The 26,189-nt window shown below is 39.2% G+C and overlaps 1 protein-coding gene across 8 annotated transcripts in view; it reads right to left on the minus strand.

The window, feature by feature from the left end:
- ZNF644 (zinc finger protein 644) overlaps positions 1–26,189 on the minus strand; it is a 75,866-nt gene that overhangs the window by 31,498 nt on the left and 18,179 nt on the right. For all 8 annotated transcript variants that reach the window (XR_014512313.1, XR_014512314.1, XR_014512315.1 and 5 more), the window contains one exon: positions 14,784–14,840. The gene's annotated coding sequence lies outside the window, so the exon portion shown is untranslated. The remainder of the gene's footprint in view (positions 1–14,783; positions 14,841–26,189) is intronic.

The following is a 26,189-nucleotide window of genomic DNA, read 5'->3' on the forward strand; positions in this document are numbered from 1 at the left end:
CACCTCAGAAATGATAGGGCCTGCCATCAAGAAAAGGGGCAGGTGTCATCTCTGTCAATGACACGAGAATCACAGTAACAATGCATTTCATGTAACTGTTTTGTCTGACCAACTCATGCATATGGTGATTGCGCATATGCTGCTTAATACAGTTGGCATGCAAAAAATGTTGCAGCTGTTGTTGTTACAGGTAATTCACTAGTCAAGCAGGTGATTCACTAACAAAAGCACAATAATCTTTAAGAAATTTGAGCTCTAAATTATGCTTGGGTGGGCGGGGGGATTTGAGGTTGATAGTAGCTTTGGTGACTGATTATGCAGAGTGTAATCAGAAGAGTGTGTCAATAGAAGAATCCTCAAAGGCTGATTCTAGGAAAGGTTCAATTAGTGGAGTAGGAGAGCTAGGAAAAAAATCACATCTAGTAACCAATGTACCCCTTTAGTTTCAGAAAGTACACGGGCAGACCAGGCTTCGTTTGGTCAAAATCGAGTATACACTTCCAGAGTTAACACTAAATACATTACTTCTGGTAAATGAACCAACCACAGAAGCTAGAGGGCCGCAAAAAATTGTGTCCCAAGCTTTTCAGACTCATCTACCCATGTACTTATCTGAAATCAAAGGGACGCATTGGTTGCCAGATGTGAAATACATTGACAATATTTTCATCTCTCCTACCCCACTAAATATGTGATGGCTCACAGCACTCAATCATATTATCGATAATGGACTAAGGCCACTAGGTTTAAAACTGTTAGTGATTTGGTGCTCACTAACAAGTGGATGAAAAGTTCAATTTCAAGTTATCAGGGCACAAAGCATTAAAAAGTTGTAATGTCTTGTTTATATGAGAATACTTCCCATGGTGTTATGGTGTTCATGCAACTACAAGTCAAAAAGGTCTCAAATTTATGAAAACATGCCAGTTTCTACTGCAAACTTGAATCAGGAACAGCTAACATAAGGAGGGCAGAGTTCCAAGTCAGTGATTAATATGCAAGAAAGATTTTGAACATAAAGTAGTATTCGTTTTCAGAAGTAGTTTGGCATGAGAAATCTATATGGTTCACTTAAGAATCCCTAGAGCATTTGTCAAATTAATTTTTCTCCTTTGAGCATACGTGAAGTATTTCCATGACCTCCAAAAATGAGGCTACATACTTCTAATTGCCAGAGATGTTACCCAGAAAACTTCATTTGATGTTGTAGCATTAAGAATAAAACAAAGTTAAGCACTTCTTAACAACAGGTACAAGTACTTTAAAACTTAACATTACCAGAGCCTTTAAAGTTTAACTATAAAAAGATGGGTTCTTCTCTTTGAACTTAAGTAGCATGCATTATGTATGTTCCATTAACAAAACCAACCTATTTGTAAAAGGTAAAAGTGCCTCAAGCTAAATTAACACTATAGAGTTTTCCATTTAGAGTAGTGAAATGTCAAGAACTAAAAAAATTGTTTTCTGAACTAAGAACTTACTTAGTATGCACCTTTGTCACATGACTATATTTAAAATGAATATCTTTTCAGTGGCAAATAACCAGCAGTTTCCTCTAGCTGCGATTCAACACTCATTAAAGCTGCTAACAAGTTTTTGCTTATTACATACTCAATTTTTGTTGCACTTACTATTGCTGAGAGATCCGTTTAGTATAAATTTCAATAATTTAAGGCCACATCCCTAGATGTTTCTGTAACATCCATTCTTTATGTTAATTTTAAAACATCCAAAACGGAAGCGGCATTTTCAGTATCAGCCGCTGTTAAGATCAAAACAAGAGATACTTATATAGTGCCTATATAGTACTAGTTCACAAAAAAAATGAAAGAAAAATCAAACATGATCAGTGATAAAAAAAACCCAAATGTAGTAATGTTCCAAAAACTCCAGTAGGGCAATACCTTTATTAGACCAGCCAAATGTGTAAGTAATCTGATCTGCTAAAAAAGAAAGCTGATTGAAAATACAAGTTTTAGGTTCGTATCCAATGCAATGCTAAGAAAGATTCCTGTCAGTGCAGAGATTTATGCTTCTGTAAGGTAACTTCCCTCCCTCCACATTTCACAATGGTTATAGAATAAATAAGAAGTTGAATGAGGTTTCATTCCTGTAAAAGGTTTTTTTAAAAAAAAACTTTATACATTGTAAGCTTTAGTCTGACTTCAAAGAGTTATAAAAACAACAGTTTTGATATAACAATATAAAATGTTTACTACCTGGTGAGCTACCAAAAGCAACCTAAAACTATTTGTGTAGCAAGGCATCCCCAGAAGCAAGCTATTTTTCAGTTCAGTGGAAGTGCAATTGAGCAAGGACCTTCAGGCTTTTCACCATGGTCCCTATCCAGACCATGAGATCTTCTCTGGAGGCTCTTCCCTGAATGCCTCCACCAACTACGATGTGGCAAAAGGTTATAAGAGTAGGGTTTGAAATTAGCAGGGCGCCAGGCACATTTTGCGCCTAAAGATTCTCCATTTGCGAGCATCTTCAAAAGCATGGATGTTATTTTTTACACCTGGTTGACACTCAACAATTAAATGTATGTGCTTTGAAGCCTCGAAGTATATGCTAAGGGTAGACAATATGTTAAGGAGTTTAACAATAAAGAGTAGAGTGTTTTGAAAACTGAAGTATGGTACCAATATTTTTATTGTAAACACCAATTTAAAAATGTGTAAACAATTTCCGTTAAAAATGTGATATTAACAATGTGTCACTTATGTGAATAATATTTGAAAAGTCTTGCAAACCCAGGTCACAAGAGCCATTTGCCTCCTAGTTTTTCTATCCCAGTTTCCAACACTGTATAAGACAGAGGCCTTTTCAGTGGTGGCTCATGATAGAATGTTCTCCCATGATAAGTCTGTCAGATGCTACTTCCTGGGTATCATTTCAGCAGCAGGAAAATGTCTTTTTTATTTTCTCTGGCTTTATTAATCTGCTAGTTTTAAGCCGTTTATGCTCTCTGAATAATTTTGTGCTGTGTTTATCCTTTTGCCATTTTTTTTTATTGCTGTTCAATTGTAATTTAATTTGATTTTTACTGTAAGATCCCCCAAGAACTTTGTAAGAGAGAAGCCTATAAATACAGTAAGTAGATTAGTAAAGGGGGAGAGGAAGAAGACACAGACAAACCAAGCAACTGCGCATGTTGATGGCCTCTGCTGTTCAAATCTGCATCCTGACATCTATCTTCCAGAAGTCTTTGCTTAAATTATTTCAATACAGGAGTGTATATTTTATTGTTTTCTAGTGGGTCAAGAGAAAAAAGCCCTCTATACTCAAGACAAAATTAATTCTGAAAAAAGTTTCTGTGGACTGGAGTCCACTTAATCATATTGTGACTGATATTCTAGTACACAAAAGCTTGTCGTAATAAAATGTGTTAGCCTTTAGAGGTAGCACACATCTCTTTGTTGCTTTTGCTGCAACAGACTAGCACTGATACCCCCTTGAAATTGTATACTCAAATATTTACGGATAAAAAATTATGAAGAAATGTATGAATGGCACTGCTGAGATTCAAATTAATCATTTTTTTCTATCAAAAAATATCATTACGTTTTAACCTTATCTTTGCCAGATACTTGTTTCATATGAAAACTGAAATTCATGATAGTGAATTTCTGTAAACAAAGCCAACCTCTGAGTCTACATAGAAAACAGCAGAATAGACACTGCTCCACAAACAAAAATCCTGATTCAGTGCAGAGCTCTAGTTTTGAAAATGGCACACAAAAAACAGACTACTAAAATGAAATCCCATTTTTATCCATTGATAGACTTAAAATTCAACCTTGTTTTTGGAAGTAAACTCAACTGAGCTTCAGACTCATTCTTGGGTGCGTATACATAGCAAATGTACGTATACATTCTGTTTTTATTGGGCATATCCAAAAATCTAAAAACATTTGTTCTCCCCATATTAAAATGTCTGGATATTGACGAACTGTAATTATTGATGAAGTGCTACTTATTGTAGAAGACGCCCAGTTTTTCAACCTCTTCCTCCTGTCAGTGGATCCAAACTTAGGGTTGCCATATTTTGAAGTGCAAAAAAGAGGACACATTTGCCGACTTCTACTTTTAACTATGAACCACTATAATGCTTCTACCCATGAAAAAGAGGACATGTCCTGGAAAAAGAGGGCATATGGCAAACCCTAAACAACAGCAGTGACAGGCAGTAGCAGAGTTGATTGCCTAGGCTGCCATTTTAGATTTCCACACAGTCCCAGACTGATGCTACATAGAGGCACTGTGAGTAATTTTACTAGTAGCTTGACCCAGCCACCAAGTCCTTCTCAGTCAGAGGGCAGAGCATGCAGCATTATAAAACCCTGCCAGCGTGCTGCAATACTGACAGCTGCCCAAAGATGCTAAATGTTGGTGCTAATCAGCAACAGGCAAGGGAAAAATGTGAAGTATCTTTGTGATCCCTCAACTGACAAGTAGGTGGGGCTTATTTTGGTGGTGGTAGGGAATGCTTATAACTTTTATGGACTTATCAGTTCTACTACCGCCATGTCCAAATTAAATGTTTCTTGTGAAACAGCCACTGCAAAGAATAGGGAAAATGAACATGAGAACTGCTTTTAGTTAGCGCTGTACTACAATACTGATCACAAACTGGCTTCCAAAGGAGGGAGAGGTACTGAAAACTTATTGCATATGTGATTTTGCCTGTTACCACTAGGAAAGGAATCCTTTCTGTATATGCAAACAACCTAAACTTCCTTCATATGCAAATAACAATTTCTCTCTAAACATTTAATCAGAAATGGAAAATCAGAAAAAAGACTTGTAAGAGGTATGAACATTCTGATAGGTTACTTTTAAGCCTCATTTGTCAGACATACCCAGACAAGTGACCACTTGCTTCCTGGTTTTACCTGGAAACCATACGAGGTGGACCACCAAGTCAGATAAGCCACAAATTCCATTATACCTAGAACTGGGGTTTGTGTATGTGTGTGGCCATGATGCTGCATGTTCAAGGCCATCTCTGAATTCACAGAATTCTGCACTTTTAACATATATATTGGTTTTATTTTAACCTACATCTAACTCCCCCTTGCACAAATCACTACTCAGTTCCAGAATTAAAATGTTAATGAAGACTTGTGTCTTGAAGCAAGGCACTGCCACCAAGTGGTAGTCACATTCTGTATCCAACATTCAGTTCAATCCACCTCACAAAGTGGAATTCACCTTCTGCAAATTAAGTCTGAAAATGTTTCATCATCAGCCTTAACAATCTGACATCAAACAGCCGTACATGTCAGATAGACACTAAGTTAAAACATGCATTTAGAAGGCCTCTAAGGGGGAAGCCAATAGTTAAATAGATGAAAATAGATGACATTTCAGTAGCCGTTACAAAAAAAAAATCTTATCAGGCTCATTCACTCCAAAATTATTTTTTTAAATGCCAACATTAATTTACATATTATTGTGGCTAATACTCTTCTCGATTATTATTTTCTGATTGTTAAATAGCTTTAAGAGATTTTCCATAAGAAAGTATCAATGAATGCTAGAAGGCCCAACTAAAATGTTCATAACATGACTGATCTCTAAATGTGTCAGTAATTCATTGGAATAGATGTTAACTGTACCTAAAACAAGAAGCAGGGTATCAGTCTTTTAGCATACAAAAAGGTATACCAAAATTTGGGTAGGTTTATATTTCAGTCAGTTACTTCTGATAGTACTCATTGCTGAAAATTTCAATTCCTGTTCCATATCACATTCAATAGCTAAATGATGCAAGTTTTACTAGCCAAAAAAAATTCCACTTGAACACAGAATAATCAGATGAATGTACAGTCATACCTCGGAAGTTGAACGGAATCCGTTCTGGAAGTCCATTTGACTTCCAAAACATTAAGAAACCAAAGCACAGCTTCTGATTGGCTGCAGGAAACTCCAGCAGCCAATCAGAAGCCGGGGAAGCCTCATCAGATGTTCAGCTTCCAAAAATAGTTCACAAACTGGAACAGTCACTTCCAGGTTTGCAGTGTTTGGCGGGAGCCAAAACATTCGAGAACTAAGCTGTTTGAAAACCAAGGTACGACTGTATTTTCTACTCTTAACCTAACAACCTTACTTCTTGTATCTGTTTCCCTCATCCAACATATTCTATAACTCCTCCTCTGCCAACTCTGTTCACCTCCTCTAGCTCAAGGGGCAAGTATGGATGACTGGATCAGCCCATTTCCAGTCTCTGTCAATTTTGCATATGCTGAATCGTAAATCTGTTCAGTACCCTTTCTGCAATTTAGCTGCAATGATTTGTTAAAGTGATTTGTTACGATGAACTAATTTAGATTAACTAATTCACTGAATTCAAAATCTAATATTTACACCTAAAAGTAGTTCCTATAATTTCCTATAATTTCCAGGTGAATTAAGTTCCATTTGCAGTGGAAGTTTGGGCAATTTTAAATTAATTCTGATTTCAATTAAATAATATTTATATGTAGGCTCTCATCCAACTCAACGCTGCTTTTGCTTGTGGCCGCTGCATTTTACATTTTTTCCTATCTGTAAAGTGAATCTGCTTTTTAAACTTAAATGTCATAATTGTTGGGGGAAATAAATAAAACAATTGTTTACAGTATGCTCTGTGTTTTGATATTATCTTAGTCCTCTTAAAAATATTTTTTATATATTTAGTATATTAGCAATGTGGCTCATAAAATTTACCAGACTTTCAAGCTTTCTTTGGAAAGATTTGTTTCCATTTTTTTAAAGGAATATTTTCCCCACTGCAGATGCTTCAAAGGAGCTCCCCTCCAAGAAACAATCAACTGCACATCAGTTAAAGAGATTTAGCCTCTTCAAGGGTACACTTCCAGCACCAATCCCGATTGAAGACATGCTTTCAGCACCAAAGGAAGTTGCTCTAGATGACAATCCGTTGACTGATTAGCTTAGTTTTAAATATTAAACGGTTTCAAATATTAAACAATATCTATAAAGATTTTCCAAAATCATCTCTTTTTTCCACATATCCACAATTGAATAAAGTTCCCTTTGCTTCTGGAGCAAGATCAACATTTACCTTCTGTCTATGTATATTTTTATTTTTCCAACATGTAAGATACCGTTGGTAGATCATGTTATTACAACTCTCTTACATTTAAATAAAACTGAAAGCTACACTCTTTTGGAAAATACATGTGTTCATAGCTTTTGTTGAATACATTTCTATTTTATTTCATTTTAAATATTTCATCATCTCTGCATTTCATTCACATCAAAATGTGTATCTGAGAGGCTCTTGCTATGATTTGAATTAATTTAGCTTTCAAATTTGGATTTGGTGTGTAAAACACAGTTTTGCTGCAAAATCTTTAAAAAGTGATCTGAAAATTACCGTATATACTCATGTATAAGTTGACGTTTTCAGCACATTTTTTATGCTGAAAAAACCCCCCTCGGCTTACACTCGAGTGAGGGTCCCACTTACTGTTTGCTGCTGCCGCCACTGCTCCACCACTGCTCCTGTGCCTGCCCTTGCGAGCGACAGAGGCGGTGGAGGAGGAGGAACGAGCAGCCTGAAAGCAACCCTTTGGGGCTGTTCCTTCCTCCTCCTCTGCCTTTGCCGCTGTCGGCATTTCCCACCATAGGCTTATACTCGAGTCAATAAGTTTTCCCAGTTTTTGGTGGTAAAATTAGGTGCCTCGGCTTATATTCAGGTCGGCTTATACAGTATTGGTAAAAGGGTTTTTCCCTACATATTTATGAAGAGTCCCATTGCTGTGTAGTTCTGCAAGTTACTGCAGCAGTTTACCATGGATGTGTTTATGGTGAGGCTGGGCAACTAACTATACAACTAGATACTCTGGCTTCCCCAATGATCATGCTCAATGAAGACCCAAGGGACGTTGCAATTTAGTTAATGTCAGCAACAAAATAGTAGCAGTTACAGCAGTAGTAATATACTGTTATAAATGCCCTCAAAGAATTCCAGAAATGTTTGGTGTTAACAGGATAATGAACTGGATGGATCTTTGTTCTGACTGCTAAGGTTTTATGATGCTTCTTGAGACAAATTTCTTACAAATTAAACTAGCAACATTTCAGAAATAAACACCCTAGAAAGTGAGTTAATGATTTTAACACCCACCTAAAATTGTTTCTGAAAGAGAGCAGCAGTGTGAATTTGATATAACAAAGCATTCTAAACTAAAAAAAAAAAAAAGATGTGTAACCTAAGGTAGGCCTTCTCAACTTGCAACTTGCTCTTAGACCTTATGCAAAGGTTTAAAGGAAGAAAGGGTGGTAAATCATAGAATCATAGAGTTGGAAGAGACCACAAATATATAAACACATAAATGTTGCCATGTAGAATGGAAAGCAACAAGTATTTGTGACTATTTTCCAGCCCCATAATAATATATAGAACAGTAGCAGTAATGCTGAAGGCGATCATGCAGTAGCAGGCGATATCAAGCTGTATTGTGACATCTACTAGTCATCCTTCTCTCTCTCAACCACATCCCATTAAGTTAAAAGACACCAGTTGTTCCATTAAAAAAACAAACCACATTCATGCAATGCAGAGCTTTTCAAACTTTTCAAGTTGGTTACATACTGTGTAATTCAGTTTGACTAGCAAGCTGGAGGTTAAACTAACCCTTTCCAGCCCCGGCAAGAGCATGGGGAGCATTTGTGTGACACACCTACACAGTGCAGCCAACACACTAATGTGTTGTGGCACAGTTTTGAAAGCTCTGATGTAACATAACTCTTCATGTAATCACTTAATAATATTAATCCTCGTACCTACGGGACCGCCTCTCCTGGTATGCCCCATGGAGAGCCTCAAGGTCCATAAATAACAACACCCTAGTGGTCCCAGGCCCTAAGGAAGTTAGATTGGCTTCAACCAGAGCCAGGGCCTTTTCAACTCTGGCTCCGGCCTGGTGGAACGCTCTGCCTCACGAGACCAGGGCCCTGCAGGATCTGATTTCTTTCCGCAGGGCCTGTAAGACAGAGTTGTTCCGTCTGGCCTTTGGCTTGGAGCCAATCTGATTCCCTCCCTCCCTCTCTTTCTTTTTTCTTTTCCTTCTCCTCCTGCGATGAGACTACATTTTAATATTTTAATGTTCCATTATTTTAATGTTGTATTTTATTTTTGTTTTTAAGTTGTAATCATTCATTGTTTTTATTATTTCTATATGTTTTGTTTTTATTATTGCTTGTAAGCTGCTCTGAGCCCGGCCTTGGCTGGGGAGGGCGGGGTATAAATAAAAAATTATTATTATTATTATAAGACCTCATGATTATGGAGACTCATGCTCCAACCCTTGGCGAACAAATCTCCACCAATAATTCTTCTCAACAGAAAAGTTTACTGCCCTAGCCACATTTGAACATGCAGTTTAAGCCATGCATGGTGTTAGATGCATGTTAGAAAAGAGGGAAATAAACATAACTGGAGCACATTCTATATGAAAAACAATGCTTTGTTTTAGATGGGAAAAGGAACAAGGAGCGTGTTACATACAATGGAAGGAAAAGAAAGGAATGTATCCTTCTCCACCAACACATCCCTTCGAATATCATCCTATGAAATAGTTGTCATGAAAGCAAGAATTACTTGCTTACTTTTAATTATTATATTTGTTTACTTAACATACAGAATTGCCCACCACAATAGCCCTATTCGCATATTACTTGCAAATAGGAAAATCACAGTTTCAAGCTCCACTCTATGCCATGCCTTCAATGACCACGTTAAGAATGGTTGTATGCAGTGGAATGTCTATGCACAAGCAGCATCTCACAGACAGAGGCTTGATGTATTCCGGACACCAGTGTTCCCAATCCCACGGATTTCCTATGTGTGAGAAGCTGTGTGTATGAGTAAGATGCAAATAGGGGGGTTCCTTGCAGACAGCCATGCGCAACACAATCAGAGGACAGAGCTGGCAAGGCAAAATGAGGAGCTGCACTCCACCCTGAAACTGTGAGAGCCCAACACATTAATAATGTGTGAAAAGGACTAATATGGAGATAACCATTAGCGTACAGGGCTTTACCCCTTGCCCAAGAGACGGGAATATATACATCCCAATAACACTGGAAATTACATAAAACTTTTGTGTCTGTTCTCCACAACTCCGTATTCCAAGTATGTCAACCTGGGAATTACCATGTGGTGTTTCGGGGGGGGGGGGTCTCCATACTTCAGTGAAATACTGAAGCTTTTACTTTTGTGATTTTTACGGTCAATTTTACCCCTGTGTACACCATGCACATCAGGTGCTGGGTCAAAGTGATGCTGTGAAATGTATTTAAAGTTTTTATTTACTAGTAATCTATACCTCATGGGTTTATAAAACCTGTTACAAACCTTTTTCCAGTTACAACCTTCCTTCTGACCCAGCAATACTGGGGTTTATTTCATCATGGCTTTCATTTTGTGCAAAATGTGCTGATCCAGGTTTTGGAATCCTTAAGAATGTAACTGTATCTGCAAAAAGGTTTTTGGACAACCAGCACACTCACCTCAACTGAAAGCCAGACCTAATGGCAACTTCTAATACAGGAAAGGATCTTTCTCTGTTCCACGCACAGAAAGATCATTGCAAAATGTGTTGTTGAGGGTTGACCTCAACACTTTTGGGCCAAATGTCACTGGCATCCTTCAAAGGAAACGATAGAGAAAGTCCTCAAATTTTATTAGAATCGTCAGTGCCGAACTGTCAACGCAGGAGACAAGTTTGCCTGTGTGCACAAGCTGTCCACTCTCCCACAATGCTTTGTGAGTTACCGTTCTATGAACAGATTTGTTCCATTTGAATGAAAATGATGGTGTACGTACCATCCAAACCCACAAAGAACGTCATACATGTGTTGTGATTGTATCTTGAACATAATTGGTTTACAGACATAAACGTGGTGAAGAAAAGTGCCCCATAAGCTCAAAAACAAGGCCATACACAGGCTAAGAAACTAACAGCAGATTTATTATTTTCTGAATAGAATATAGCAACTGATAACATCACCAGTATGCCAGAGGCTTAGCAAAGAAAAACCTAACTCAGCTTAGCACATCAAAAAAACAGAAATATCCCCAAAGTTCCTTGCCCTCAAATCCTAGTGCCAACTACAGCATTTTTGAAGTTCAAAAAGATTTGACCCTTTTAAGCAATATAGCAAATAAATGAAGGGTAGTGTATACAAGCAATCTCAGATTAACTTTTCTGTAAACCACTTTGATAGTGTTCTTTTTAACAACCAAGTGGTATATAAATTTTATGAAATAAATCAGAATTGCCTACTTCTTTATTACAATAAAACGAATGGTGATATGGACTCATGAATCCAAATGGTCTCCACAAACAATCCTAAACTCATGATCAAGCAGCAGCTAATATTGTTTTAATATTTATTTATTCAACTTTTAAACAACCCTTCCTCAAGTAGTGCCCCAGTACCATATATAAAAACATGATTATAATCTGAAGAAAACACAAATTATGAAATTATGAAAACAAACTGTAAAACAGCACCAAAAGATAAAAATCATTACACACTATAAATACAGCAGCCTGCTTTCATGCCTATAGAAGCCAGACAACACACAATGTGAAGATCTCAAAAGAAGTCTCTTTCTAGTAGATCTATGGTAGATCAAAACCAGATTGAGTCAACACACATAAGCTTTCTTAGGATGTCAAGCGAGATAGCCTCAGAACTGGTAAAGTCTGCTGCTGCCAATATAAAGGACAGGGGCAGATGATGTCTCTTCAGACGATGCAATGAGAAGAGCACTGCAATAATGCAGCATTTAACAATTCTGTCTACCCAGCTCAAACAGTCATGGTGATTAGAAAATGCTCAGGTCATGTGCAATAAGTTTGCAAAGTATGCTAGATTTGCTGTTGTCACTAGAAGTTCACACTCAAGATTACTGCACTGTAATACTTTTGCAGCTGCTACAACTATCTTATATGCATGGTTTATGGCACAATATGTTACATTTTAAAAACTGAGATTACTAAGACACCTCCATAGTTTGTGTAGGATTTTGTACTTTACTCTGAGCCTTGTTGACCGCAGTAACTTATTCGTAACTAGACTGTTTTATTGGACAAGGGAAGGTCGCAATAAAGGGATTTTTTAAAAAAAATAATGCAAATTGCTTAATAACTTCCATCAATTATTTTATTTGGATAGCCCTCCTGGGTACCTTTCACTACAATACCAAATTGGTACAATCAATTTTCTATCAACAGTTGGTAAAACAAGGGATTAGAGAAACTCCTGGATGGCATCAATAACTATTGGCTTTTGTAACTAAGGTGGTGGGAGTATGTTCAAAAGTAACTACTTCAGCAATTCCAGGTTAAAAGGATTTATGGGTCCACTGATGGGTCAGTGCCCAAGCAAAGCACAGAGCAATATGTAACTAAATGCTATCTAGTAGAGGACATTCTGCTGAATGCATGGGTGTCAGGCCAAATATTATTTTGGGGTGCACACCCGTTACTTATTCTTTTCTACACATTTTAAGTACTGCTGGCTTTTAATTTTATTATTTTGTTTTATCACATTAACTACTGTTGGAACAAAAGGGACGCGGGTGGCGCTGTGGGTAAAAGCCTCAGCGCCTACTGATCGAAAGGTCGGCGGTTCGAATCCCCGCGGCAGGGTGAGCTCCCGTTGCTCGGTCCCAGCGCCTGCCAACCTAGCAGTTCGAAAGCACCCCCGGGTGCAAGTAGATACAGTGGTGCCTCGCAAGACGAAAAGAATCCGTTCCGCGAGTCTCTTCGTCTTGTGGTTTTTTCGTCTTGCGAAGCAAGCCCATTAGCGGATTAGCGCTATTAGCAGTTTAAAGGCTATTAACGGCTATTAAAGGCTTAAGGGATTAGCGGATTAGCTGCTAAAAGGCTATTAGCAGCTTAGCGCCTTAGAAAAAGGGGGTGGGGAGCAAAAAAAACCCTCAAAAATAGCAAGACATTTTCGTCTTGCGAAGCAAGCCCATAGGGAAATTCGTCTTGCGAAGCACCTCTGAAAACGGAAAACCCTTTCGTCTTGCGGGTTTTCCGTCTTGCGAGGCATTCGTCTTGCGGGGCACCACTGTAAATAGGGACCGCTTACTGGCGGGAAGGTAAACAGCGTTTCCGTGTGCTGTGCTGGCTCGCCAGATGCGGCTTTGTCACGCTGGCCATGTGACCCAGAAGTGTCTCCGGACAGCGCTGGCCCCCGGCCTCTTAAGTGAGATGGGTGCACAACCCTAGAATCTGTCAAGACTGGCCCGTACGGGCAGGGGTACCTTTACCTTACCTTTACTGTTGGAACACCTCAGAACTTATAGCTTGACGTAAGTTTTATGGAAGCAGGTGTCATGGTTAGTGAGCTTGAAAGACAATGCTGCAGAAGGATTTGCACTTGCCATCCAAATGCCATCCAAATGCAAATTGCCATCCTGCTCCTTGCCTGGGGGGGGGGGGGGCAGCTACAAAAAGTTGAAGTGGCTGAACAGAGGTTTTTGTTGCAGGGTTCTATTGCTATGTTTATTGCCCTCTTTAAAATGTTTTAAGTTGTTTTTAACTGCTTTTAACTTGTAAGTTGTTACATTTGAGGGTTTGCTGTTTTTTAAAGTAAGGGAACATAAGATCTGCATGGAAGGAGAGGAGCTAGAAAGAGCAGGAGCAACCCCAATCACAGTGGTTCGGGGGGGAGGTATGGTGTGGAGGGTGGGGGAAGGTTGGGTAGGGGGCACATAGCACAGGCAGTTAGTGACTGTGCTGTGTGCCAGTCCCTTCTCCAACATGGGGAATTGTGGTTGTCCTATCAGCCAGCTACTGGATCAGCGACTGGGCTGTTGTTGCTGAATGACAGGTCAGCTCAGATTTGGTCTGTATCACAGAGACCTGGGTGGGTGGAACAAGGTGGAATTGGTCTCACTCAGCTGTGCCCACCTGGGTATTCGATGCAGCATCAGGTTAGGCTTGAAGATTGGGGAGAGGGAGTTCTTGTGGTCTATAGAAATTCTCTCTCTCTCTTTCCAGGCTCACTGTCCAGTTGGGTAGTGGAGGGGAGGGAATCTTGAGTGTGTGTTCCTGGCACTGGGCAACTGGAACAATCTCCCTGCCTGAGCTGACAGAGCCAGTCTTAGGGGTAGTGCTGAGGTCTCCCAGACTGCTGGTTTTGGGGGACTTCAACATTCATGCTGAGGCAACTGATAAGATCAGTGACTGATAAGATCTAACAGCTGGCTGGGCCAGAGAGGTGATTAATGCCTCCTTGCAAGAGGGGTGGTACCTGCCTGCTTGAAGGAGACAGTGGTAAAACTACTGCTCAAGAAACCCTCCCTGGATTTGGAAAATCTAGTGGCCAGTGGCCAATTTCCCTTTCTTGGGCAAGGTTCTTGAGCAGGTGGTCGCAGACCATACCCAGGCACTCTTGGGAGGAAACTGATTTTTTAGATCCATTTCAATCAGGGTTTAGGCACCGTTTTGGCACAGAAACTGCTTGGGATGCCCTGTATCTTCATAAAGGGCAGTATACAAATAAATAATCACATAATGAAAACAAATGGCTTTCTTGCAGAGATGATCACATGCAAGGACATTTGCTTTAATGAAAACTTCATGCATTTTGATTTCTTCACTATGGTTTATTTATGAAAAAGGGGAAATCTGTAAACCTAAAATAGAACATCATATGAGAGAAAAGAAATTACAGTTATGATTCTGAATAATTATTAGTTATTATTCCAACTGAGATACAAACCTGTAGAAGTTTTTACTGCTTACCTATGTTTGCCTTCTCCCTCTTCAAGCTGCAAGTTTGGATCCAATCCCAAGACAAACCTACAAGCAGTAAATAAAAGACTATGATAAAGTTGTCTGAGAGAAAATTTATTATACCCCTGATAGGCACCAAGGCTGTACAAATGGATATGCAATAATTCAATCTCACCAACAATGAAACACCATTTTCTTAATATTTATACCTAAACATTTATTTATCCCATTATTGAAACCTCTATACACATGTTTTTCCTCCAACTCTCCAATGACTACATTTTATTAGAAGAATGTGGTGATCAAGATAATGCTCAAATATCCTGAGTACCCATCAGTCTTCAGCCCTGCTGAAGTACATACACGTTTCTTTACAAACAGAAGTACTTCTTTTCAGAATTTTTCTGAAATTGAAACCTGTTATTATAGGCAGTAATTAATCAAATGCTAGGATGAAAAAAACACAATGTTCCAGAATGCAACAAAGGAATCAAGATACCAGTGGCAACAACAGAATTAAAATCCTTTCAAAGCTTTATTCAGTGAATCAGCAATAATCCTGCTTTGACACAGAACAGAGGATCGAGACTGAAGCTACAGATCAGGGACAGCTACTGTGGTATACTGCATAAGTTTTGAACTACAACTCCCATCAGCCGCTCCAGCAAGTCCCATGATCAGAGATGACAGGAATTGTACACCAAACCAGCTACTCCTGATATACATGGAGAATAAAGAGTATGCAATACAGTTGTACCTTGGTTCTCGTATGTTTTGGCTCCCGAATGCCGAAAACCTGGAAGTGTTCCAGTTTTTCAACATTTTTCAGAAGCTGAACGTCCAACGCGGCTTCCACTTGAGTGCAGGAAGCTCCCGCAGCCAACTGGACGCCGCACCTTGGTTTTTGAACAGTTCCAGGAGTCGAACAGATTAAGTTCGAGAACCAAGGTTCCACTGTATAGTATTCTCTCATCTTACTGTGCCCATTAAGGCAACACTATTTCCCGTTGGCTATGACTTAAAGGGATCTATCAGAGAATGATTTAGGTAACTTAGCCATAGACAATGGCCATGTTTGGCGGCAATGCTAAATCATGGTTTGATGTAGCAGCTGGTTAGACTTAAAATGCTATTATTTTACATACATTTTCCTCAAGACTAAACATAAAACGTATGTAATTCTTTTGGCCCCACACAGAATGCTACCCACAGGTTTGAATCCAGTCCTCCATCTGAAAGTTATCTTTACCTGCCCCCAGTTTTGTTCTACATGAATTAACCTACTATCAATGTCAATTTACCTTCTCCCTCCACTCCTCCCATCACCTCTGTGGTCTAGAAAAATTCAAAACTTTTACCGCTTCCCCTTAAGTGTAACTTCTTCATTGGCAAAACCAAGGACCATGGTTTAAAATACTGACCAGTTCTAGAAAAAGCTAACTTCAAATCACAGAGTGGAGATCACACAAGTCTGGAAGATTGATTCATGTAGCACTAAACCAAGGCTTAGCATGATATCCAAAGATGGCCATTGTCTATAGCAAGAGTTACCTAAACCATGCTGTAATTGATTCTTCTAAAACTAACTATATGTAGTGTTAAATCACTACCCCCAATTTGGACAACATGGGAAGATTCTTATAATCCAAGGCAAAAGCTTACACACTCTTGGCTAAGTGGGATGAGAATGCCAGAGCCCAGGAGACAGCTAATTTCTTCACAAAATATGAAACTATGGTTTAGTGTTATGCCCACATGTGGCCACTGTTGATCTGCACAAAGTCAGCTTACCTAAGCAGATGCATCTATATGTTTGTGCTTAAAACTCTTAAAAGTGGCATATTTTCTTGGCATCTCCCTTCTTAAAACATACTTATTTTGCATCAATAATGAAAAACTTAATTTGCAAACAGAGAGATATCCAGTTTCTTGCATAGTTGAATTTAAAATAGAATGGATTTTTAAAGTGGTAGGGAGTTTGAATTGGAAAATTCATAATTCTAACATGAACATCTTGTGACTTGTAAAATTAGCATGAGGTAATTCTTAAGTTTTTGAATCAACATATTTTATCAGGCACATTATTATACTTAAAAGTGGTTTAAATGTTAAAAAAACTCAAAACCTTACAAGGAAATAATAACTTGCAAAAATTTATAAAGATGATAGTTTGCACTTCCCTTACATTGTTTAAGAGGGGGAGGGATGAAGGCAGTGAAAACTACTAACACAACAATTTTAGCACACCAAAATAATTGTGCATGATGTATCATGGTTGTCCACAATTGTACTTCAGAGTTATAATCCAACTTGGACACCTCCAGTTTCACAGTCGCTACCTGCAGAATTACGTGCATGGCCACACAGCAGTTTCTGTACCAGACATCTAAGTGGAAGGCTGACTTAACAGTGGAGGAATGAAATATTAAGCAGAGCTAAAGGGAATGACTGGCAGGGAGTGGCAGGCAGGAATTGACAGTTAATTAGTGCTGGCTAGCACAAGGGCTAATTAAGAGAGAGTTGGGGTAACTGGGATAGATATAAAATGTTTAGTCGGTAAAACTAGAGCTATAAAAATGCTGCATTTAATGACTGCTTATTGCATTCACTAACTGAATAAATGTTTGTTTCCTGATCTGTGCTCTAGTCCGGGTAGATTCTAAACCAAAATATGTCTCAACTTATGTCAATAGTTCAAAAGGTATATGGGTAATATTACAGAGTGAAAGTCCTGGAGCTCCCAAAGTCTTTAGGTGGTGACAGCGAATACATTAAAGGGAAGTCTGGGGACAGGCCCTAAAGAGAGACACTGGGAATGTCAATTTCTTTTCATGGTGTTTGCTAAAAGTGAAAGCAATAGCAATCACAATTTTAGTTTCAGTTTTGCTTTCACTTGGAGTTAGGAAATGAAATAATAGTTTCAACTTGGTTCTCATTTTATCTGCACAGCCAGTCCTGAGAGTTCATTACTTGGTTTGGATTTTTCTACGTATCTCATCCCTGCTTAGATATCTACAAAATGTACACACACACACACACACACACACACAATTCCTAGGAATAACTGCTTGGGAATTATTAATGTGGAAGCTGCCAAGCTTGCTAATATTGTATTGTAATCCATATTCATGGTTATAGATGGATTTCATTTATTTTTAGAAACGGGTATATTTCAGGGAGGGAAATGAATCAATAGAAAAAATTCCAGGGGGAAAAAATCCTCAACAATGAGGTGGAGGGAAGGCACTGAAGGGTAGGTTACACCATTTGCAATTAAGGAAGAGGATTTTTCATTGATTATAGTAATGTACAGAAACTTCATTTTCACTATCAACATTTTCTAAGTTTAACTATATATTTGAAATAAACTAGGTACAGTGCCACAGAAACTTTATGATGTTCCTAAGATGCTTAAATATGTCCAAAAGATCAGCATCTAGCTTTGTTTCAGAGCAATGGATTAAAAATGGATATCCAGCATCTTTCAGGGATGAGACTTAATTCCTTGTACTTTACGTAAATTAATGAATCTGAATCAGATATTTCTACAGTAGAATGTCATTTATTACAAAATTCAAAATACCAAAATAACATATATGTAATTCTTTTCAAATTATATCAGAATTTACAACAAACCCATCAGAAAGATGGAGAAGCAGCACATTAAAAACTACAGCAAGCCATGTTGCTGCACCAGCACTCATTTCTGGTAGCCATTTTCTTTTTGTATCAAACACTGACGATTCTGCATTTCTTACTGCACTCTCCCTTTAAACCTGAAGGTGGCAATAATTAACTTGTGCTCTTTTCTATTTTTCTATAAGCTTACACCAAAGAATATTGCCATCTAACGCAACTTTCATCTGCATTTCAACTACGCACTACTGCAGAACAGAACTATTCCAATTTTAAAATGAACCCACTTTCCTTCCTTCTGGTAAACTAGGAAGTTTGAAGATAACTATTCATTTACCCTATTGTAGGCTACAATTACCCCTCAAAAATCTGACTTACAACTGGAAGCTTGCAAAAATCCATAGAAGTTTCCTATGCTTTCAGGCCTTCCTGCTTCTCCAGTCATCTTCCCACTAGCCATAAATAGACCCATCAATCTCTAACTGGTATGAGATTTCCGCAGATTGTTCTGACATGTTCCAACAGCTCAGTCAATGTCTTCAGGATGCCTACAAGTCCCAGCATATTTGCAAGGTTGAGGCCCCACCCCTCCCCTCTGAGTTGAAGAGAATGTCTCATCCCTTTGGAAATGCTTGTAGCATGCCCAAGCCCAGCACAATTGGGGAGAGGGGTCTGGCAAGCAGCATTTTATGCAAGTCTATGCCATATTTGTTACCACATTCACTGTCCTACACTCAAAGTAACTCCTCCAATCAACACCCAGGAACAACACAAAAACTCAGCTTTAGTATTACCAGCTAACTAACACAAGATACAGATCTATCCAAATTACAAGGTAACGTATCTTGAGTGCTATGAACACTCCAATGTGCTATAATAACAATAAGATTATTAATCATATGCATTAACTGCACAGCACTTGGAGGGGAACTATGCATTTGAATACAAACAAAACTGGTATGTTTTGCCTACAAACTCACTACCCAAGAGTAACAGAAATCAGATAAAAGGAGAATGATGGAGGAGAAGGGAAAAGGAAAGATATGGATCCTTAGCAGCTCTTTAAAATATAGAGACCAAGGGAGACGTCTGTTATGTCAGGAGGCAGGGCATTCCGGTGGAAGGAAACAGCGAAAAGGATGACAAGAAGGAAGAAATACAGTGGTGCCTCGCAAGACGAAAAGAATCCGTTCCGTGAGTCTCTTCCTCTAGCGGTTTTTTCGTCTTGCGAAGCAACCCCATTAGCGGATTAGCGCTATTAGCGGTTTAGCGGCTATTAGCGGCTATTAAAGGTTTAAGGGATTAGCGGATTAGCTGCTAAAAGGCTATTAGCAGCTTAGTGCCTTAGAAAAAGGGGGTGGGGGGCGGAAAAAAATCGCAGCAACTCGCAAGACATTTTCATCTTACGAAGCAAGCCCATAGGAAATTCGTTTTGCGAAGCACCTCCAAAACAGAAAACCCTTTCATCTAGCAGGTTTTCCGTCTTGCAAGGCATTCGTCTTGCGGGGTACCACTGTATTGGGCTTGATAAGTAGAAGCGTGTCAGCAGACTGAAGGGAATGTGATGGACAAGGTGGTTAAGAGATGAGAAAAATGCTTTATAAGTTTGATCAGAAGGTAAAATAAAAATATAAAAATGAAAACCAAGCAAGAGAACAAAGTGGAAAATTATGAGGCAACCAGAAGACACTAAAGACAACAGGCAGCAGATCTAAAAACTGTAGGAAGTTTGAGACAAGAGTTAGTAAAGTTTGTAAGTAATTCATTACAAAATCAACAGAAGACAAAGCAAGATTTAACTAATGTTTTATCTGTAGTAGAAGAAAACATTTCATGACTTTATTTTGTTCTAAATATTAAAATTCAGCTTCTCTCAATTGAATTACCAACTTGGACTGCTGAAAAAACTACTACAAAAATGTTCTTTTTCATTTCCAAAAGGCACTCCACCTTAGATACTGCTAAACTGTGAATAGATTCTATCACCAGTGCTTATTCTGTATTAAGCTTTTTTTTAGTTTGATGTTTATCCCTTCCAAATGATAGTATTTTTTTTACAATTCAACCATACATGCGATATCTGATTAAATAAATCCTAATTTATTTTCATTTCTATCCTTGTACAATTCCTGACATTTTAATGCCCAGAAGATTTCAATAACTATAAGATTAACTTAAACATAGATTTCAGAGTTCATTCCTACTTGGCTATAAAAACACACCAATATAGTATGAAGCAAGAATATCATGATGAATTGTGTACCAGGCTGCCAAAAGTGGGCAGGCCACACAAGCAGGTTTCTCTGCTCTGGCAACCAAACCAGGCCTCCATATAGCAGTCCATGTATCATAATGAAAGCACCATGACGCCAAATACGGTACTATAAATGTCTCCTGAGGCTTCCCAGCAAAGGCCTGATTTCACCTTTTCCTAAGTCAGGCACATTTAAATTTTATCCATTTCAAAGTTGAAATTCTGCAGTCAAAATCTGAATCTTGAAATCAATAGTATTTGTAAATGTCAATTCACCTCTGGCTGCTAATGATCAACAGAAAATGAATGGGCTGAGGAATAATTCTTATTTATCCACACTGCTATTTTACGGGGCAATTAGTTGCTGACATTTATCAGATTTTTATACCATCCTTAAATTGGAAAAAATTCCAAGATTTGTCTATGGTAGAAGACTAACCTAAGGTTACCAGATGTCCCCGTTTCCCGGGGACAGTCCCCGGATTTACAAATCAGTCCCCTGACAAAATCCATCGATTTAGTAGGAAGTTGAAAAGTGTCCCCGGATTCATTGAAAAAAATCTGGGAACCTTAGACTAACCTGCAATTACAGCTTATGCAGACTTAACTCACTACATAACCAAGGCCTGACCTCTAGAAGAAGTAAGCAAACTGCCTTCCATCAACACCTGTACAAATGCTAGCAGTTGGAATTTGCTTTCAGCACTCACCCATCTTGCTGTCCTGCGTAAGACAGCTACCACAGCTCTGCCACACACCCAAATAGCTGCTGCAAAAGCCTAGGTGAAAACTAAGTGTGCAATGATGAAAGCTCAGTGTTTGCAGGGTGAGATGACTGGTAGGCAAGTGCCATCTCCAACCACTGTCATCTATATTTACTTCCACTGAGAGGGAGACCTCTTCCCATAAATATATACAGGTAAAAGGATGGACGTTCCTGAAGCTGTATCTTCATTAAAGAAGCAAGCAACAAGGATTCTTGATTCCTAAAGTGAATAAGGATGCTAATGTAATTTTCCACAGCTGACATGGGAACATTAAATGAGATTCCTGCATTGCAGGGGGTTGGACTAGATGACCCTCGGGGTCCTTTCCAATTCTACAATTCTAGGATTCTAGGAGGCAAACCCAGCTCAACTCTAGTCTCTTTTGGCACCCCATCACAGATCTACAGGAGATAGTCATTAGTCATCCTGTAATTTATAGTGTGGGGACGACAGAGGACGAGATAGTTGGACAGTGCTCTCGAAGCTACCAGCATGAGTTTGACCAAACTGCGGGAGGCAGTGGAAGACAGGAGTGCCTGGCGTGCTCTGGTCCATGGGGTCACAAAGAGCTGGACACGACTAAACGACTAAACAACAACAACAAATTTAAAGTGTAGATTTATAAACATAAAGCAGTGGTTTTCAACCAGTGTGCCACGGCACCCTAGGGTGCCTTGAATGATGGTCAGGGGTGCCACGGGCAATACTATCCTCTGTCCCTCTTCCTTCCCCTCCCCCCTTTCTCTGATGCCCTGTGAGGAGGCACCTCTCTTTGGGGTGGGATGGAGCAGCTCAGACACCAGGGACTGCCCAGAGGACTCCAAGGGAAAGGGAAGAGGAGGCTGAGGGAACACACAAGGGAGGGTATTTGAAAAAGGGTGAGAGGCTGCCAGCTCTGCAGTTCATCAAGGGAACCGTGGACCCAAAAAGGTTGAAAACCTCAGGCATAAAGTACCACAAGTAACCACTACAACTGGTCATAGTACCTACAGCATATGCAACGACTAACACTGTAGCAACTTCTGAATACACAGCCATGGCTTGAAATTTTTAAGAATCAAGACAATCACTGCAAATACTATCAGAAACACTGCCTCACTCTAGAGCTATTTAGTGAATGGATATTTACACAGAACAGGACAGAAAGTGGTACAACAGAAAATCATTCTCCTCCTTTCCACAGCCCAGTCATCTGCAAATTGTGTGATTTTTGAAAATACATTTGCCATCTATTAGCAGCAGCTGGGAGACAGAAAAAAACATAAAAAGCTCCATTCCAGCCTCCAGGCAGGAGGTAACTTGACACTTTGACAACACAACAGCAGATATAATGATGGAAAGTTTGGAGATTAGCTATTCAGCCTTTATATTTTGACCTAAGAGTATAAAGCTTTATATTTCATTGCAACTTAAAGCCGTTTGTTATTAACAGTGGGATGTTCCTGGACAATGTATTTAGTACTTTTTATAACAGCCAAAGCTTTTAAAACAATCTTATAAACATTAAGCTCTGATGAGCGTGCAGCAAAACCAACATGGCACATGCATGCATTCAAGTCTCTGGCAGAGAACCAAAGTCTCTGCACACAGGAAAAACACTTCCATACACATGAGGCAGCTTGCCTCTTTTCCTGTGATAGAGGCCCCCCTCAGGTCCCTCCTTCAGAGGGTCTCAAAAGCTCTTTTCAGGAGGTGCAAGAGGCTACTGTTGAAGGGGGGGAAACCAATGAACCCCCAAAGATAAGAGGAGACTGTGAATGGCACTTTTGATCCAAGCCTCTCTCCATGGTTGCCCTGCTTTGATGACATAGATGCTTCTGTTATTCTGGCTGCCACTGGCTTACTACAGCTGTGACAGTCATCTGTCAATGGCGAAAAAGAATTGTCCCCAGGCAATCAACTACTGTGTCCCAATTCTTCCTCTGAACCTTGAAGAACTCCTTGCTTGCATGCCAGAAGACTACATCCCAGGCTCTCTCCCTTCCTGCAAGGGGGAAAAAAGTCCTGAGCCCTACTTACAAAACACACCCCTTTATTACAGGTGCATAGTGATTCCTTCTTCCTACCAGTCCTAAAACTAGAAGTCTAAGTCTGCAAGTGAAAGGCTAAGAAAGTAAAAGGCTAAGTTTCATACACAGAGGAACTGTTTCGGGTAGAAAAGAAAGTGGCAACATGGAGGCTAGGAGCTGCCTCAGCATGGAGTTTCTGGCTGGCATCTCTTGTCCCCTCCCTCTTCCTGATAAAGAAGTAAGGAGACAGATGCCCAGCAATTAATTCTACAACCATTTCCACTTCTCTATGCCTTCTTTTCTTAATCTGGAGAGCACGGAGACTGCCAAGAAGGCCACCATTGGTGCTTGGGCGTAGCAGCTTGCCCACTGCTTGCCCACTGCTTCTTCTGCACTGGATCCTCAGCAAATTTCCTCTCTACATACAGAAGAAAAGCATAGCTGCAGAGTGCATGGCAAAGGTGTTCAGATGGCTGCTAGCCAGGATGGAATTGGGCCAAGGTGCTGCAACACTTAACTGAGTAAGTCCTTGCTACACGCCACATAATTTTGTCCTCTGGTCCCATAATTTGCCCCAACATGGCCAAGGATAAATATTGAACAAAACTAGTCAGCCAACAGTATGTCCTAAGTATGTGGGATACCAATTTCTAGATAGAATTTTAAATGTGAATTATCAGTAACTTCCTGGTTTCCTAGATATGTCAGCTTGTAAAGTATTGGCTAAATTTCACTAAGCAAGACTTAAGTCCACCAGCGCAATACAAAGTTGTCCAAAAGTATACACCATCTTAATATTTTTCTCAGATCCTTCACTGAAATAAAAGAATCAGTGTTATATTTGTCATTTGAAGTAATACTTTAGCTTGAATTCTAAATGTTCAAGTAAGCACCTATCAGCACTAAAGTCAATGTTACATTAGTGTTTATTTTTATCTTAAAAATGCTAAATGACCTTTTTTTAAAGTCATGCAAATTTGAAAAGATGATCTTCTGATGCTCCTCTTTTTTAAAAGAAAAATCACATGACTTTAACCAAATCCTGACTTAATGATATGGAAAAATTGGCTCACAGTCCCATAAATGTAATGAATGTTCCAATGCTTCCGAGCACTAGGGATAAATAATCAATAATTAATTTATGACCAAACGAGGGATATAACAAACACTAACAAAAACAATGACTCCTAAACTGCTTTTTTAGTTTACCTTCTAGAGGCAATATCAATACTGTTAATAATAAGCCCATCTGGCCATTACACTCACTACTTCTGTGGTTTGGTTTTTGCTAATCCCAAGACATGCTAAAGTTATTGGCCCCGTTCACATTTAACACTAAGCAAAATCATGGTATAGCGAGAACAAGCAAATGTGAGTTTCCGGACTAAAGATCACAGTCAGTGCACTCCTCCCTCACTGATGTGAGCTAAGTCATGGTTTAGCTCAGCATTATATATCAAATTCAGGCCTATGGCTTATCTCACTCAAGACAAACCATGAAGTCCATTTTTTATGTATCATTTGTGGTTTTTCTGAAGGAGCAAAACTACAAACCCAGGTGCAGACACAACACTAAGGCAAATCATGACTTGGCTGCAGATAGCAAGGTGGCAGCAAACCTCGCCAGTGACGACTTTTCCTGGAATAGCGGGTTTCAAATATTTTTGACACTTTCGTGGAATATTCAGGACAGATAAAAGAAAGTACTTCTCCATGCAGTGCATAGTGAAACTATGCCTCGGGAGGCAGTAATAGCCACCAACTTGGATGGCTTTAAGAGAGAATTAAAGTCATGGAGGAGAGGGCTATCAATGGCTGCTAGTTATAATAGCTATGCTCTACCCTCCACTGTTGGAGGCAGCAATGTCAGCTGGTGGAAATGGGAAGGGAAAGTGCTTGTGTGCTCATGTTGCACTTAGAAGCTCCCCACAGGCATCTGGCTGGCCATTCTGAGAACAAGATGTTGGACTAGGTGAGCCACACACTGGCCTGATCCAGCAGGCTGTTCTTACATTCGTATGTTCTTAAGAGCAAAGCAGACTCTGTTCACATTCAAAATGAATAATGAATTAGTAAGTAAAAGTGTAATTGAGATGTATGTTTTCCCAATCACATCTCTATGTATCTAAGTGGGAACTCAAATCCAGACCTACCTAGTCTATCTACCCTACTTCTGGACAACTCTTCTTACTTTTAATACAGCCTTTCTGACACATTAATGCTGCACAATGCTATCTCTTTTACCTGTCCAGACCAATTAAAAAATAAAAGCATCATCAAGTATGGGAAAAGTAGTTTTCCTTGCAGCACCAGTATTTTGAAATATACTCATATGTCAAGAGTATTGGTACATCCAGGATCTTAAGAACTTCGGTATCTTGGGAACAATTTGATGTGATAAACTACATTGAAGCACACACTTTAGCAGCCATCTTAAGGGAACCATGACAATATTCCCAAGTCATTGGTTTAAGGTGTGCTACTTATACATTAATTTGAAACTGTGCCCTGTATTTCTGAATAAGGTTCCACAAATAGGCCCAATATCACATCACTTTTAAGCCTTAATTTTGCATACTGCTTTTAAAAAGTATCATTAAATTAATCCCCAAAATGTAAATAAGAGAAAGATTCACCACTACCCTCATTTTACAAATAACTGAAAAGCTATGTATTAAGACTGTTTTTCCTTTCTTGAATTAACTTTTGAAAAACTGGCAAATTTCATGTGTCACTCCTGATAATATGG

The sequence above is a fragment of the Podarcis tiliguerta genome (assembly GCF_965153285.1).
Source record: "Podarcis tiliguerta genome assembly, chromosome: 6".
Classification (NCBI taxonomy): Eukaryota; Metazoa; Chordata; class Lepidosauria; order Squamata; family Lacertidae; genus Podarcis; species Podarcis tiliguerta.